This window comes from Lissotriton helveticus, chromosome 4_1, assembly GCF_964261635.1.
Source record: "Lissotriton helveticus chromosome 4_1, aLisHel1.1, whole genome shotgun sequence".
NCBI classification, from domain to species: domain Eukaryota; kingdom Metazoa; phylum Chordata; class Amphibia; order Caudata; family Salamandridae; genus Lissotriton; species Lissotriton helveticus.
Genome location: NC_136063.1, coordinates 13623712 through 13637352, shown reverse-complemented (window position 1 = coordinate 13637352; position 13641 = coordinate 13623712).

Genomic DNA, 13641 nt, shown 5'->3' with positions numbered 1-13641 from the left:
ATCTGAATGGACAAAAGTTAGTAACAGATCTGGAACATCTTGATCTGAGAGTTAGAAACCTCCGATCCGCTGACCTCTCCATCGCCGAAACCCTGTGCATCTGCAGAGCCAGAACAGGCGGAAGAACCTTCTCCTACATCATGGCCAAGACCTGGAACAATCTCCCTATCGACATCAGATGCGTCCCCTCCCTGAACATCTTCAGAAAGACGCTCAAGACCTGGCTCTTTGACTGGAAGGAGTTGCTTACCAGCGCCCTGAGACCCTTACGGGTGAGTAGTGCGCTTACAATTCTGCTGATTGATTGATTGATAAATGGTAGATCCAAGCAGGATAAACCCCTGAGCTATACTTATCACAGAGCTAATGCCCGCTCAGCAATTGATTACACAATTCTCATATTTCCATTCCTCGCACACGTCAAGAAGTTTGTCCTCAAATACACTACAAGAAGTGACCACTCATTCCAACATCTCAAATTAAGCATCTCTCCTCCCAGGCACTCAATACCACCATTTATACTGGGGCAAGTAACAACATTCAATTTGAAGCACCTTAGAAGGTCAAGTAACTCTCTCCCTGAATTAGCAGACAGGCAGACCATTGACTTTCTGGATATCACAATAAAACCATTGGATCATCATCTGTACACCACATTATACAGAAAGTCAGCTGAACGCAATACTCTGCTGAGATACACCAGCCATCACAACCGGAGCCTCTGTGACAACCTACCATTTGGTCAATTTCTGCGGATCCGGAGGAATTAATCCCTGAAGGAGGACTATTTCCAGGAATCCGAAAATCGAATCACGTGCCTGACGGTGAGAGGATACCCTAGGAGACTAGTTAAGAGAGCTAGGAAACGGGCCTGGTACAACAACAGAGAGACATTACTGACACCTAAACAACACCAAACGAACAACAACAGAATGATTTGTGTCACAACTTACTGTACCAGAAGTGGGAGAGGTGTGGTGCCGCGGCCAGGGCGACTGACGCTGGAATCTGGGGATCAGGGTTCGATCCCCGGCTCCGGCGGCAGGTTAGCCCAGCACCATGTGACTCTGGGCAATAGCTCACTTAATCTTCCCGATGGCCCCCAGCGCCTAGAGACCCTGATTGTGCGCTTTACAAATGTGGATTATTATAATGAGATCAAAACAATAATCAATGGGCATTGGAAGCTTATATCAGATGACCTTGCAATACAGTAACCACCTATGCAAGCCTTCAAAAAAGCGAAAAATATCAGAGACCACCTGGTCTGCTCTCTCCTTGATACGCCATTGAAACCGACCATCCAAACGATGTGGAACCTTCTCGAAGTGGTGGGACATTTTAAATGGACACGATGTAAGGCTTGCAAAATGGTGATTGAAACCAGATCCCTTTGCTACAAACATCACACTATTGAACTAAAAGCACACACAAACTGTAATTCAAGTTACGTAATTTACACCATTGTATGTCCGTGCAACCAACTATTTGTCGGTCAGACAAGACAAAATGTTAAGACACGGATACTGCAGCACTGCTGTAGGATTCACTGCAACCCCCCTGGTGCCACATTAGTGGAACACCTTAGGACACAAACACACTCACCAGATTCCATTCAATGGTTGGTCCTTGAGAAAGTGTCCTTGGGAGCAAGGGGAGGGGATTTGCATCCCTTCTTGAACCTAGGAGAATGAAAGTGGGTGTACCTCTTAGACACAGTTAACAATGGGCTCAATGAACTAGATGGCACCATAGAGCAACTGGCAGGTCTGATCACTCAAAATATATGGACTTGATACTGTTGAACCTCATGGCCACCGAGGCCGGTCATTTGGAGCCTAGACTGTTGATCCATCGTCCCACAGTAAATCCTATGTTATATTATACCAACTGCTGTTCATAATGCCACATGTGAAATGACAATGCAAGGATTTTAGGAATTTTGTATACATTAGACATAGTTAGCAACGGTTTGCATGAACTAGATGGCACCCATGCGCAATGTGAGGGTCCAACCACTGAACAAATATGGTTTGGATACTGTCGAACATAGGGCCACTAAGGCTGGCCATTAGGAGCCTCGAGTGTTGATTTATCTTATGTTATGTAAGACAGTATGCTGTTCTAAATTGGCATATGTGTAAAGATGGGAGACGCGCGAGCGCTCGATCCAGGATGGGCCACCGCTTGAGAGCCCTAGCATGTTTTAAGCCAGTTTTTCGGCTTATAATGACGAATTTCAGTCAGAAAATTTCGCTGGACGAGGTAGCTACATTAATAAAGGCCTTACCTTCATTGTGGAACAATTTCCTTGGATTTCAAACAGCGGAAGTGGGTTATTTCATCACCTGGTTCCTGCTCCCAGCTCAGCATTCAGGTACAACCAGGCTTTCAGTCAAGGGGGCGGAGTGAAATTTCAAGAAAGGGCCTGGCTCGGGCCTAGCCACTCCCCCAGCCCATTTTAGTTTCTGCACCAGTCATTTCTTGGTTATTTCCACAGCTTTCACTTTATTTCACATTAACTCGCTTCTGCAATTATAAATCTGAATTCTTTTACATGAAAAATGGAAAACAAAGGTCAATTTATAATAAAAGGAGGCAGCAAGGTTCTCCTCCTCCTGCTAAATCAAAAGTAGTAGAGTCTACAGAACCCTCACTATCTTTAATATTAGAAGAAATTCAGGCACTTTGTGTTAATACAGACACAATTGCATCTGAAGTAAAAAATGTACGCAAAGACATGGCCAGTCTGTCAATGAAAATATCGGATAATTCCATCAAAATACAAGATAATAAGGATAAAATTGACACATTTACTCCACTTGTGGCAAAAATGTCACCTATGTGCTCAACACTATTGGGCATGGAAAATCGTATCAGACAATACAATCTACGCATATTTAATTTACCAGAAGATGTTGAGGGAAATAACTGTAGATTATATTTGGAGAATCTAATACCTGGCCTTTTACAAATTACAAATTAAATTTCCAGAAAAGTTTGAAGTGGATAAGGCTCATAGGATTCCCTCGGATGTATGTCAGTACTTTACAACGCGGTTTCTACAACGCAAGTCGTTACAACGACTTGCGTTGGAGGGTGCGGAATGAGGATTATTATTATTTTATATTCCAACACCAGCCCATGTAACAGTAGGGAAGGTGTTGGAATATTAAAATATTCCTTAACCAACAGTGCCACCCAGCGCAAGTCGTAGTAACGACTTGCAATGTAATGGCAGCGTGGTAAAGGTAGTGCGGTGTAAACACCGCGTTGTAAACGATGTTTCCCAATTCCCTCACATAGGAACCCTCAACACATAAAACCGCGACAAATGATCTTTAAAGTTCTTCGTCACCACCATTTGGTTTTAATCAGAAAAGCAGCAAGAGAAATACCTTCATTGATGGTAAATGGGAATAAAATATTTATGTATCAAGACTTCGTGAAAGAAACTGTCTGAATTTGCAAAGAATTTACTGCTCTTCGTCCTCAATTACGAAGTCTGGGTTACAAATATGGTCTCTTTGATCCATTTGGAAGGATACTTTCTCAAAATCTTTTCAACGCCCTGAAGATTTGAGACATTTTTTAGATCATCAGTCACAGTACTCCATGGATACCAATGACTCTGCTACTTGATTTCTGCCAGTTATGTATTTTCTGACACAATACTGAATTTCTTTATAATGGGCTCCAGCGGTTCCGGTCATGCTTGTAAAGCGTGTGTGCGTTTCATGTTTCTCATTTATGTCTTCTGTGTGTCGTTTTTTTCATGTTTTTTCATTGTTCCTTTCCTTCTTCTTTCTCTGGAGCTACCTTTTTCTTATCCTCTTGATCTTCTTTTATTTTCCTCTTCTTGATCTCTTTTCTCCTTCCTTCTATTATGGCTAATACACACAATATTAAAGTAGTTTCATTAAATGATTGCGCCATCCAGTTAAACGTACAAAAATTATAGATTATTTAGGTAGTTGCAAAGCTGATATTTGTTTTATACAAGAGCCTCATATAGATCATAACATTTTAGATTATATGAAGAAGAAATGGGTAGATGCTATTTTCTCTTCTCCTGCTAATGGTAAAAAAACTACATTGTCAAATTTTGAGTAAAACTTTTGATAAGGATGGTAGATATATTCTCTTTTTATTAAATGTTTATGGTCCTACAGCAGATGACCCTATTTTTTTTACTAATCTTACAACAGAGGTTCTAAGGATGGGTAATGTCCCTTTAAGTGTTGGTGGTGATTTTAATGTTATCTTTGACCCTTTATTAGATAGATGATCTCTTACTAAATTTCACCCTTCTAAAGTTTATTTTGCTTTCAAATCATTTATGCAAGCCACTGAGTTAGTTGAATATCTCTTCTATTCAAATTGATACTTTAAGCAGAATGAAGTCTATTCTTTTACAGACAACTGTGCCTTTAACCTCATCCAAAGAGACGTATGATCCGCAAGTTGCAAGGACAGCGGCAGAGATACATACCCTATTATCGACAAATTGCCCCGTGCATTTCGTAGAAATGTTAGGTCAAATCTTAAACATGTCTGATACCAGTGGGTTCGCACATGTATTTAAGACAATTTTTTCGGGACTGTTAGCACCCTTTGAAACAGTTCCGGGCATTTTCCCGAATTTTGGGCATTCTTTATTCGGCGGCCTGCCTCTTCTTTTGGGACTCGTAGCAGGAATTTTATTTTTGATCCTTCCGCTCCGATATGGCAAGCCAAGCCACAGACAAAACTCTAGCTACGATGGAAAAAACGATCCTAGCAATACGCTACCGAGACCGAATCACTAGAGTCCTCGGATTAGCCCGGCTAAGAGATCTGAATACAACTTGGTTTCTTTCATTCAGACCAATCTGGCAAGATTGCATCTTACCTGTGCTTCAATGTCTGCTATGCGGAGAAGAATGCGTGTTGGACGTCTGTCTTACACTACCATCAGCAGTACCAATGGATATCGATACTTTGCTTGGTTCGGTAACGGCTCATGCATCGTGTTGTCCCCAGCGGCTACCTATTCTGATGACGGCATTCGTTGAGACTTCACCTTTACGATTAGGTGGCGGTGAAGTACGAGATGAAAGCAGCACCACACAGGTACAACCTTCTGTGAGCATTGCTGATCCCGACATCGATGATGGCAATGATTCTCACATATGCATTATTGCAGCTTTTTCGAACTTGGTCGAACTTTCACCTACTGTTGTAGACCAATTTTTCGCAAGCCTCTCTGATATGATGTTATGTTAAAATGTTATGTTAAAATTTGATAAAGCGCGACAGCTGCCCCAGCAGAGAGGCGTCCCGGTGCTTGGGAACCACAGAAAACTGTACGGAGGAAGGGAAGAGAGGAGGGGTAAATTATTAAAGGGGGGGGAACAGATGGGTCTTGATAGCTTTCCGGAAGGCAACCAGGTTTTCCAGAGAGCGAATGTTCAGTGGCAGGGTGTTCCAAAGCTTAGCCCCCAGAACCTTAAAAGAGCGACCGCCAGTATGGCAGAGCTTTGTGCGAGGGATGGTCACAAGGTGCTGGCCTAATGAACGTAGGTTGCGCCGAGGCACGTACGGTGTTAGGAGAGGGCGCAGGAGTTCTGGGCGCCCAGATTTGAGGATTTTATGTGTCATAACAAGAGTTTTGAACTGGATTCTGGCTTCGATGGGTAGCCAGTGCAGTTTCCATATGGTAGCTCTGACGGAGCATTTGCGAGGTAGACCCGTCAAGGCTCTTGCCGCGGAATTCTGCACACGTTGCAGTTGCGCAATCTCTGCTTTGTTGGCGCCGAGGAGTAAGACGTTGGCGTAATCCAAACGGGAGAGAATTGTGGCCTGGATGATGAGTTGTCGAACCTTGGAGTCGAAGAAGCCGAGTATGGGATTGAGGCTCCTCAGCAGTGCCACACATGTAGCTGCCACTTTTTTTGTGTGGGTCTGGAAGCTCAGTTTGGAGTCCATCCAGACACCTAGGTTTTTGACCACGGATTTGGATGGTGGGATTGTACCCAAAGACGAAGGCCACCAATGCTCATTCCTGTAGTTAGTGTTCTTTCCAAGGAGCAGTACCTCCGTCTTTCCTGCATTAAGCTGGAGGCAGTTGTCCGTCATCCACTGAGCCACTGCCGTCAGGCCATCCCTGAAACGCGTGGCCTGGGCCTGGGCAGATTAGAAGAGTGCTGTGGAAAGGAGCTGTAGATTTTTTGCACTTTTTCTATGAAAAAAGTAGCCAGGTTTTCGCAGTGCTGTACAGAGGTGATACTGGGGGAGGGGGAAGTGCTGCTCTGTAGTTCTTGTACTAGTTTAAAAATAGTTTTAGCGGGGTTAGGGCTAGAGTTGATTTTATCTGCATAAAAGGATGCGCGCGTGGAGCAGATAGCTTTATGATACATTTTTTGTTTGGCTAAATATAAGATTTTGTCACTGTCCTTATATTCTCTTCTCCAGGCTCGTTCGGCCTTTTTACACTCTTTCCGCATGGATTTCAAGGTGTCGTTATACCACAGATTAGACGGGGAGCTGCGCCCCTTGGTCCATTTAGCTGGTACGAGGGCATCTAGTCCACGGGTGATCCAGTAATGGAAGGCATCATAAGTCAGGTTGATGTCCATATTTTCCTCAGGGTGGAATTCACCTAAAGTAGAGTGTAAATCGCTGGTGAGAAGTTTATGCCAAGGTCTCTTTAGGCGACGGGTAGGCTCCGCCCTGTTGAACGACTCTCTAACCAGTATGGTGATTTTGATTAGAAAGTGGTCAGTCCAACCCATAGGTTTGGGCTCTTCTATCCCAACCTCCGGGATGTTGGTAAAGACAGGGTCCAATGTGTGCCCGGCTGAGTGAGTAGCAGCTTGGAGCAGAGATTTTAGTTGTAGGGCTACAAGATCGGCCAATAGGTTTTTGATGGTAGAATCTTGGGTTTGGTCGAAATGAAGATTGAGATCTCCTAGTATAGTGAAGTTAGCCCAACTTACCACTAAAGAGTTTGCCGTATCAAGAAGAGCTTCGATGAATTTAGAAGCTGATCCAGGGGGACGGTATATATAGAGTCTGGATAGAGCAAAGTGGGGGCCCGTCGTGATCTTAAAGCGTGCACATTCACAGCCTGAAATATCTTCCTTGATGAAGGAACAGATAAATTGCTTTTTATAAATGACTGCGATGCCGCCACCTCTAGCATCTCTGTTTAGAGTCTTCATTAGGTAATCACCTGGTAGTGTAAGGTTAGGTATACTAGTCGTATCATCACGAAGCCAGGTTTCGCATATGAAGAGTATGTCAGGGCTCTCGTCAAGTAACAGGGTGTTTACCTCTAAATGATGTTTAGTGAGAGACCTGACATTCAGTTGTAGAACGGTAAGAGGGGTAAGTTTAGGAGAGCCTGATCTATGGCCGGAATGGCCGGGGCTAGATGTAGCAAAGTGGCAGGACTTACATTGGAGGCATGTCTGTCCGAGGTCGTCTAATATCTTCGCACAGCTCTGGCCAGGATTCAGGGCGATGAGATGTTCTCTATTGTAACGGTGGTATTCCCGTGACCAGGGGGTCGGGCGAGAGGCGATGTCTTGGCGATGACGGGCGTAGACGGGCTTGCCTTAGGCGCGCCTTTGGCGCACAGACGGCGCGCCCGCTGCGCCCATCCGCTGCGCGTCCGAGGTATACACATGTTTTAATAGAGGAGGGAAGGAGGGATGGGCGTGGCCTCAGAGGGGGCGTGGCCTCGCGGGTCACCGGTAATGGCGTCAAGAAATGATTTTGTTTCCCTCGAGTCCGCGGCAGCGCTCAGTCGGCTGCGCGGGTAGTTTAGGACCAAGCTGGGCCCTGATTCAGCAGCGAGGAAAGTGAGGTGAGGTTAAAAATACAACAATATTAGTGACTCTCAAATTTAAAAAAACGCTCCCGGCTTCCGCCTCAGGAGTGTGAGTGATTCTAGTGAGGCGCTTGCAATCAGCATCTATTTATGGAGCGAGCGGGGGGCGTGGCCTCAGAGGGGGCGTGGCCTCGCGGGTTGCCGGTAATGGCGTCAAGAAATGATTTTGTTTCCCTCGAGTCCGCGGCAGCGCTCAGTCGGCTGCGCGGGTAGTTTAGGACCAAGCTGTGCCCTGATTCAGCAGTGAGGAAAGTGAGGTGAGGTTAAAAATACAACAATATTAGTGACTCTCAAATTTTAAAAAACGCTCCCGGCTTCCGCCTCAGGAGTGTGAGTGATTCTAGTGAGGCGCTTGCAATCGGCGTCTATTTATGGCGTGAGTGGGGGGCGTGGCCTCAGAGGGGGTGTGGCCTCGCGGGTCGCCGGTAATGGCGTCAAGAAATGATTTTGTTTCCCTCAAGTCCGCGGCAGCGCTCAGTCGGCTGCGCGGGTAATTTAGGACCAAGCTGTGCCCTGATTCAGCAGCGAGGAAAGTGAGGTGAGGTTAAAAATACAACAATATTAGTGACTCTCAAATTTTAAAAAACGCTCCCGGCTTCCGCCTCAGGAGTATGAGTGATTCTAGTGAGGCGCTTGCAATCAGCATCTATTTATGGCGCGAGCGGGGGGCGTGGCCTCAGAGGGGGCATGGCCTCGCGGGTCGCCGGTAATGGCGTCAAGAAATGATTTTGTCTCCCTCGAGTCCGCGGCAGCGCTCAGTCGGCTGCGCGGGTAGTTTAGGACCAAGCTGTGCCCTGATTCAGCAGCGAGGAAAGTGAGGTGAGGTTAAAAATACAACAATATTAGTGACTCTCAAATTTTAAAAAACGCTCCCGGCTTCCGCCTCAGGAGTATGAGTGATTCTAGTGAGGCGCTTGCAATCAGCATCTATTTATGGCGCGAGCGGGGGGCGTGGCCTCAGAGGGGGCATGGCCTCGCGGGTCGCCGGTAATGGCGTCAAGAAATGATTTTGTCTCCCTCGAGTCCGCGGCAGCGCTCAGTCGGCTGCGCGGGTAGTTTAGGACCAAGCTGTGCCCTGATTCAGCAGCGAGGAAAGTGAGGTGAGGTTAAAAATACAACAATATTAGTGACTCTCAAATTTTAAAAAACGCTCCCGGCTTCCGCCTCAGGAGTGTGAGTGATTCTAGTGAGGCGCTTGCAATCAGCGTCTATTTATGGCGCGAGCGGGGGGCGTGGCCTCAGAGGGGGCGTGGCCTCACGGGTTGCCGGTAATGGCGTCAAGAAATGATTTTGTTTCCCTCGAGTCCGCGGCAGCGCTCAGTCGGCTGCGTGGGTAGTTTAGGACCAAGCTGTGCCCTGATTCAGCAGCGAGGAAAGTGAGGTGAGGTTAAAAATACAACAATATTAGTGACTCAAATTTTAAAAAACGCTCCTGGCTTCCGCCTCAGGAGTGTGAGTGATTCTAGTGAGGCACTTGCAATCAGCGTCTATTTATGGCACGAGCGGGGGGCGTGGCCTCAGAGGGGGCGTGGCCTCGCGGGTCACCGGTAATGGCATCAAGAAATGATTTTGTTTCCCTAGAGTCCGCGGTAGCGCTCAGTCGGCTGCGCGGGTAGTTTAGGACCAAGCTGTGCCCTGATCCAGCAGCGAGGAAAGTGAGGTGAGGTTAAAAATACAACAATATTAGTGACTCTCAAATTTTAAAAAACGCTCCCGGCTTCCGCCTCAGGAGTGTGAGTGATTCTATCTAACTACGAGAATAACTTTTAAAACAACGAGCACACAGCGTTCCCTGAACTCTGAATTCGGCCTTCAGTTTTTGATAAACAACACTACTGAAAATAATTGGAACTATTTTTTCCCCTGAAAGCAAAATTATTTTTTTCCATTTCCAAAATATTTACCTTTTTTTAGCACATGCTACTCTGCTTAAAGTAGAACTATTCTTAGAGAACAGACCTTCTATTTTTATAGACACTAGAGACAATAGTTTACCTCAGCCTCTAAGACATGTACAGCATTGTATAAATATGTGATGAAATGGTCTCGACCTTCTTTTCTGAATTAAGAGCCATTTCATAAATGTAATTTTCGCAATTCATTCAGCAAATATTCATATATGCATTTTCTGAATGATACCACTGCTTGAACAAACGTACAGTATAAATACTCATTTTCGTGTATATACCATACACCATTTCAAATGCAATTATGTATTTTGGGGTGGGTTGGAAAACACACATGCATCGTTATATGTTTAGTATTGCTTAGTATTTAGTAATGATGGACATTATACGTGAAGTGGGTGTTGTGAATGTATCTAGGACCCTAATTAAATATTCCCGATTCATGCCCTTATGTGATTATAACAAAACATATCCTTATAAAGGCATAAGAATCATGTCCATATTTTGTCATAGCCAATGCAGTCCAAATACAGCAAGGCTACTCCCATAGACTCCTAGAAAATGCAACGCGTTCTTTAAACAAACCAAGCCTCCAGCAGCCCGGGAATTTCCCCTGCTTTTGTTTTGATTTGCACAAGAACTCCTGGAGTCCAGATAGAACTGTAAGTTCTTAGTGACGTCTTATGTCCAACCTTACGTCAAACCCGGCACCTTCCAGGTATAAATATACCAACGTCTACTTGCCCGACGCCCAGCTGATGCGAGTGCCGAAGGAAGCCGACCCTTCCATTTGACGCACTGAGAGAGATGCTGTCTTTTCTCCTGCTGAGAAATCCAGCTCCGGTGTTTCCAGTCAGCCTTGCGGGATGCTGGGAGATCGAGTCCTGAGAAATAGATACAAGACCTATTTCATTCTAAAACCAAGGTACGGAGCTGATTAGATCCTTAGAGAATTCTTGATTCAGATTCTTGGCAAAAACCTAACTTAACTTAAACTGTAACTTACTTACTCCTTCCCACGTATTAGGCTTAGGTCAGGTACACCGGGGTAGGCGTATCTTAGAAGCACCAGTTGAGTACGTTTAGTCAATGATTTTATGTATGTATATATTTTATCCATTTTAAAGTATCATATGGCTCAGAAACCATATCAATGCTTTTACAGTATTATTTCATAATACTACTTTTACTGTACGCACTTTACTTTACAACAAGTATTGCAATTGTGGCAATTCACTTCTCTTGCACGAGAAAGAAGACTGCTCAATAAATAACACCTTTTATTGAAAACGCCCGTCTCTCTATTTCTTTGCACTCCTGGTGAAACTAAGTATGCACGATTGACTGAGTGAAATAGCTATCTATTGTTTTCACACGACTCTGGGGATATACTCCTTATTCTGGAGGGAGCAAAGTTGTCATGTTCATGCGGTTGTCAGAAACTAATCCCTTCTTGTCTAATTCAGGAAAGTTAACTCCTTCCTGTTCATTCGAGAACGTTTCTAGTGACCTCTGAGCTAGCTGGCATACCTAATTAAGTCTAACATATTCAGTAGAAACCTAGATGACCTCAGTCCTACGTCTAAACTATTGTTTATGTTATTCCAATGCGCAGAGCCTATTGGGAATATAGGAACTATACTACAAGACCTCCTGGAGAGGGAGGCAGGCGAAGACACATTGGCTAGCCTTGAAATAAATTAAATGAAATTAAAAATACATTTATATAGCGTATGGCTACCCGGAGGCATTCCAGCACTGGTAGCAACAGGTGAATAGAGTTCGGCCAACTTAGGGGAACAACCAGGTCTTTACCAATTTACGGAAGGCCAGATGATTAGTTTCGTAAGTGGAAGGGAAGGACATTCCATAGCTTTGCTGCATTATATGAGAATAGCCAACCCCCACTTCTGGCCTTCCTGGGCCTGAGAATGACGAAAAAATTAAAGGCCTCTGAACGAAGACATCTGTTAGGCCGGTAAGGCGCAAAGATATTTTGAATGATGGAGGGACCCTTTCCCACTAATTACTTGTGGACGATGCATAAGGCCTTGAAACTGACTCTCTCCATAACAGGGAGCCAGTGGAGGGATTCCAAGGTGGGTTTAGCGGATTGATGTTTGGGAGTGCCCAGGAGAAGTCTTGTCCCCCAATTCTGTGTAATCTGGAGTCTAGAGAAGGTTGTAGTGGGACTGCCCAAATAAAGGACGTTCCCGTAGTCCAACAGTGACAAAATGAGATCCTGAACTAGGTTTTTTCTTGCTTGGAATGGGAGAAGGGGAAGGACCTTTCCTATCATCTTTAGGATGCTGTGGCATGCAGCTGCCATCTTCCTTGTTTGAGTCTTGAAAGAAAGATCTTGGTCCATCCAGACCTCATCCATGATAAAGGTTATATTGTTGCACTGAATTGTTTTTTAACTGTATTTTCAAGGGTCCATACTTTGATATAAGTGCTTTCCTGGCTCCAGGGTTTAGGCCGGCTCTTCAACACAGGTTGTTTTTTAAAGAGTGAGGGTAGTTCTATGATGAAGCATAACACTTCTGGTGTGCGAGGACATCGCGTCATATTTTTGAGTATGTCCAATACTAGGCTCCCGTAACATGAGCATGGTGCAAACATGTGTTGATTAAATAACTTTAAAGTTTTTTCATCTGGAAGGCTCTTTCGTGTGCAACAGACACCAATCCCTCCCTCTACAATGTCCTACTGTGAGTATAAAGTGGCCCAGGTTTGAATTACTAAGTACACAGGGATGAATGTAGAAAGTGTGAGACACGTCAAATAGCAGAATGCCTCAAAAAGCCTATATCATGGCAGAAGGTTCATTTGAAGTGTTTTGAATGTTTTACTCATAAATAAACACAGACACAAGTAAATAAAAAGATAGAAATGCCTATGAGCATTTCTTACACATCTCCCCCCAAACTGATCAGATGTCAAACATAATCCTAAATACAACCAAACATATCCCACAATGGTGCTCTCTAAGACAAGTGAGGGCTCTCATAATGCTCTCAAAATGTATGTAGTCCATAAAAATCCCCAGATCTCACCAGACCCTGATATTTGGTTTCAATGTTGAACCCAAAAAATCAAAACACATTACTGTGATTAAGGCTCTAAAATAAATTGGCTGCCCAGGTGTGTATGGATGGATAGCCAGGTCCAGGTTTTGCGGTGAGCCGAGATTAGTTGTAGACCGAGCAGCAGCAATAGAGCGGTGGCAGCAGCTTTGTGTTGTGGAGCCGAGCTGCACTGCGCCCCACCGGGAGCCACTGCAACGAAAGTCAAGGCGGCGGCACTAAAGAGTGGATTTGAGAGCCGCTCCGCTCCGGGAGCCACAGCGCCTCAGCGCTGCTTCAAAGGCGGGGGAGTAGCGGTGACGAAGAGCGGTAAAGAGGAGACCGCACCGGGAGGCAGAGCCCTCTGCGCATCAGCAATGAAGCCGCTGAAACGAAAGTCAAGGCGGCGGTGAAGCAGTAGCGGTGGTGGCAGGGGGAGTTCAGGTGAGCCGCGAACCGCGCAGTGCCTTAGAGAAGGAGGCGCTCACCCGTAGCTGAAATCCCAGTCCAGGGTAGCAGCAGCAGTAGAAGGAGAGCCGCACCAGGTCCTGAATCGCTATAGCACCACAGCAAGGAATTGTAGCAGGAGTGGCAGGAGAGCCGGCCTGCAGTAGCGCTCTGGATCGGATTTGAAACAACAATAACACCTATGACCTAGCTGTTCCCAGTGGTTGGTGTTTCAGCTCCAGTGGCTCCCTTTGAATTTCATCATTCTGCCTGGATTTCTATTTGAGAGTGTGGTCACATAAACTGCAACCGTAGGCTAGGCCACTAGAGGAAGGAAGCAAGGTGCAAG